Genomic DNA, 5,078 nt, shown 5'->3' on the forward strand with positions numbered 1-5,078 from the left:
TTTTACTTTCCATCCAACCTAAATCTCTCTCTCTCTCTCTCTCTCTCTCTCTCTCTCTCTGACCGAATTATCTTTACATTATCTGCTAAATTTATCGCCCTTGTTGGCACTTTCGTAGCAAGAATTGCTCTGACTTGTAAATGCATGCACAACAAAAGAATTGCAGTCTCGAAATTTAAAAAAAAAAAAAAAAAAAAAATCATACCACAGCTTTAACTGTCATAGCGTTTAGGTTGGATGGTCGATTCAAAGAAGCCGACATTTGTATCGTTTTCTAATATGCACGGAGAAAGTGCAAATTAACTGAATATGTATAGGTTTACTTTTCTTTTTTCATACTTTTCTTTTAGGTTGATCACGCCGTGAGTTTGTCGAACGTGGGTATAGCCGTTTTCGACATAAGTGTTTTCTATTGCCTTGCAGCAGGTTTGTTGCTGCGACTTTGATACATATATTCATGCTGTTTGGTTTGTTTTTATGCTGTTAAACGATTATTCTGATGTGTCCCATGCCAATAGGACTGTAATGTCAATGGCATTAAAACATTTTTCAGTTTCAGTTTCAGTTTCTCTCTCTCTCTGTCCCCTTATATCTCTCTCCTCTTATTCTCCTCTATTTAGTGTTGTAAATGTCGAATTACCATTCATGTATCCATGACTATAATATGCATGCTGTACTCATATAATGATTCCCCCACCTTTGTTGATGTTACTTTTTCCCCTTCGAGGGCTGGATGAGAAAAAAAGCATTATCTTGCTTAATATTACCCTCAGAAAATAAGATTTATTCAATTCAGTTCTCTCTCTCTCTCTATCTCTCTCTCTGAATGCTTGTCTGCCGGTCTTCCTATTTCTCTGCCTTCCTTTCTTCCTTCCTTCCTTCCTTCCTGCATGCATGCATGTCTGTCTACCAGTCTGTTTGCCCTGTTTCCACCAATGATGACGTGGAGCTCAGCAGCCTTAAGTTTGCTTCTCGTTGATATAGTGTTCCCAACAAACCATAGACTTTGGAACAATCATTCTTAACTCTGAGCAAACTTAACTCTGCAAAGATGGCCGCCACATGTAACCCGTCCCACTGATCACAGAGACAGTGAAACCCTTCCTCACAGCAATACTGAGTGCAGTGATGGCCTAGAGGTAACACGTCCCACTGATCACAGAGACAGTGGAACCCTTCCTCACAGCAATACTGAGTGCAGTGATGGCCTAGAGGTAACACGTCCCACTGATCACAGAGACAGTGGAACCCTTCCTCACAGCAATACTGAGTGCAGTGATGGCCTAGAGGTAACACGTCCCACTGATCACAGAGACAGTGAAGCCCTTCCTCACAGCAATACTGAGTGCAGTGATGGCCTAGAGGTAACACGTCCGCCTAGGAAGCGAGAGAATCTGAGCGAGCTGGTTCGAATCACGGCTCAGCCGCCGATATTTTCTCCCCCTCCACTAGACCTTGAGTGGTGGTCCGGACGCTAGTCATTCGGATGAGACGATAAACCGAGGTCCCATGTGCAGCATGCACTTAGCGTACGTAAAAGAACCCAACAAAAGGGTTGTTCCTGGCAAAATTATGTAGAAAAATTCCACTTTGATAGGAAAAAACAAATAAAACTGCACGCAGGAAAAAAAATACAAAAAAAAATGGGTGGCGCTGTAGTGTAGCGACGCGGTCTCCCTGGGGAGGGCAGCCCGAATTTTACACATAGAAATCTGTTGTGATGAAAAGAAATACAAATACAAATATTCGAATCCATCATTTCGAAATGATAATAAGAACGACAAAAACAACAACAACAAAAATAAGAATAATGATAATGATAACAACAATAATAATGACATTACATCATTATCATCAATATGATTAATGGTATCAGTGGAAGTAGCAGTATCTTGCTTTGAATCTTGTGCAGAGAAAAATAGAAATGTAACTCTTCTTAAAGAAGGAACTGTTCATCTCCCGACCTAACCACAGAGAGAGAGAGAGAGAGAGAGAGAGAGAGAGAGAGAGAGAGAGAGAGAGAGAGAGAGAGAGAGAGAGGTCTTTCCTCTGTCACGCACTTTACCATTTCTGCCAATGCCAATAAATAACCACCTACTACTCGGAAACAAAACGAGAAACGAAGATAGTATGTAAATAATATGTACTTCGTTTTCCCAGTGTTTCCAATCCAGAGCTGATTGTGCTGTATGTAAGTGAACAAACTCTGTGTGTGTGTGTGTGTGTGTGTGTGTGTGTGTGTGTGTGTGTGTGTGTGTGTGTGTGTGTGTGTGTGTGTGTGAGCGTTCATGCGCACTTAGCTGTATGCTGGAGGGGGTGTGGAGGTTGGAGCGCGGGTGGAGGGACTGTCTCTGCTGTCTGTCTGCCTGTCTCTCCTCTCTTTCACTCATTCTCTCTCTCTCTCTCTCTCTCTCTCTCGTTCGGTTTTCTATTCTAGTCTGTGACGTTTTACGTGCCATTTTATGTTCTCTGGTTGTCTGCTCCTCTGTCTGATCTTCAGGGCCAATAACTCTGGAAGCTAAAGAACTGAGATAATCTCTCCCACTGACGACAACAACTGCGAGAGAAGCTCGCGTGTGAACACGTACACACATAAACAAATGGCAATAGGAAAGAAGGATCTGGAGGGAAAAAACAACAACAAACAAACAATCAAACAAACAAACACACGTAAAAATACACCAACAAAAAACAGCAACAAATAAATGAACAAAAAAACAACTGACACACACACATGCAGCTATTGATACATAGATAAATATACAAATGATAAACTGACAGACAAACGAATAAATAAATAAATAAATAAATAAAAGAATGAAAACTGATATAAATGAATAAATACATTCTTAAACGTTCCTTCCTATTTGCTTCTGCCACTCCAAATGAATGACTAAACATATAAATAATACTGACAATTATAGTAGAAGAAGAAGAAATCGGACCAGGCACATGCACGCGCGAGGGAGGAACTGCGTTCGTTCGTTCGTTCGTTTTTTTGCTTAACGTCTATCCACATTTGTTATTTTGGACGAAAATCTATCATCTCCCCCACGCCATCCATGCCTTAAATTATCACAGCTTTCCATGTTCCTCTCTCCTCAATTAGCATTAAAAAAGAGAGAAGGATATAAATATAAATAAAACAAAATAACTAGTCAACCAGTAGAATTACAACAAAGAGCCAATTCCGAATTAATCTGAACTATTTCAAACACTTGTTGATTATTATATAAGACATTTCTAATGGAAGCAGATGGGACTGCAGATTTTATAAATGACATAGGTAAATATGGTTTTAACTGTTCACATTCATGGATGATGTGCACGGGAGTAATTCTATTGCCGCAAACTCAAATCACATTAGAAGTATGTTTTGTTTTTATGGCGTCTAGTCGTAGTCTGTATACCAGACTGGTGAGCCTTCTGCTACTGTGATGTCCTTTTGTTTTAAAAGAAAACATGCGATCAATTTTGCACGAGTTATCGTCAGTATTTTCTCTGTCAGGGTGAGACTCCTGTTTTAGTTTTTTGACATGGTTCCAGCAAGTTTTCTCCAGTAGCGTGCGTGCGTGTGTGTGTGTGTGTGTGTGTGTGTGTGTGTGTGTGTGTGTGTGTGTGTGTGTGTGTGTGTGTGTGTGTTGTCCAAAATGTACTTGTGCTTAATGAGATGGAACCAGTCTCTTTTCGCTACCAATCACTTTTCGAACAGTCGGCTCATTTTAAAACGACTGGGAGAGGGAAAAGAAGAAGAAGAAGAAGAAGAAGAAAAAGTGGCCGTTGACAGCAAAAACGATTGAAGGGAGAATACTCCTGTGTGTACTGTGCTCTCTCTCATGAAAGTAGTTCTTTCCCGTCATTCAAATCGACTTTGTAAGAGTGTGTGTGTGTGTGTGTGTGTGTGTGTGTGTGTGTGTGTGTGTGTGTGTGTGTGTTTGTGTGTGTTTGCGTGCGTTCGTGTCAAAGGGAAACTGCTCCTATTAGTACTGTGTTCTGACCCTCGAAAGCAATTATTTCCCTTAATCATTCACATGTTTTGAACACAAATCGACAATGCGGGAGTACATTTCACTGAGTTCGCGAGCGCGCGCGCGCGCGCGCGCGCTCGTGTGTGTGTATGTGCTTCAGTTTCCAACATGAACACATACCTGATGATACAACCAATTCCTTAATGTCACGTTGCTTGAATTGCTGTTGGAGTTAGGGTGGAGGATGGAGGGTGCTGGGTGATTGTCAAATTCATCTCAGGAATGGAATGTGCAAAGAAGAGTAAATTCCACGAAAAAAAAAAAGAAAAAAAAAGAAAAAAGAAAAGAAAAAAGAAAAGAATAATGGGAAACTACTCCTGTATGTACTGTGTTCTGTCTCACGAAAGGAATTGCTTCCCTTACATGATTACCACAGCAAGGTGCGCATGTGAGTGTGTGTGTGTGTGTGTGTGTGTGTGTGTGTGTGTGTGTGTGTGTGTGTGTGTGTGTGTGTGTGTGTTCCTTTCATCATCTTTGATTTGATAACAATGATGATGACGATAATGATGACGGTGATTGTTATTGCTTCCGTTGTTGCTACTGTATACAGGGAAATTGGCAGACAAGGTGATTTCTCAAATATCAATTCTCGAGAAACACTGTTATTTTCACTAAAAATGTTCACACATGTTGTAGCATATGTTTACACAATATACCGGGGCCTTGTCCTACTTACGAATAAACCAGATTAGAGTCTTGAGTCTCTATCTCTGTCTCTGCCTTTGTCTCTGTCTCTGTCTTTGTCTCTGTCTGTCTGTCTGCCTCTTTCTCTTTCTCTGTCTGTCTGTCTCTTTCTCTGTCTGTCTGTCTATGTCTCTGTCTCTTTCTCTGTCCGTGTGTCTGTCTGTCTGTCTCTGTCTCTTTCTCTGTCTCTGTTTCTCTGTCTGTCTGTCTCTGTCTCTGTCTTTTTCTCTTTCTCTGTCTGTCTGTCTGTCTGTCTGTCTGTCTGTCTGTCCACGCCCTCCTATCCATGGTGCATGAAAAGACCTTTGTGTTCGTCTTTCAACCCTTCGTGGCGGGTATGGCACGTTTCGCGGATTTCGGTGTCAC

Source organism: Babylonia areolata, chromosome 4 (assembly GCF_041734735.1).
Source record: "Babylonia areolata isolate BAREFJ2019XMU chromosome 4, ASM4173473v1, whole genome shotgun sequence".
Lineage (NCBI taxonomy): Eukaryota > Metazoa > Mollusca > Gastropoda > Neogastropoda > Buccinidae > Babylonia > Babylonia areolata.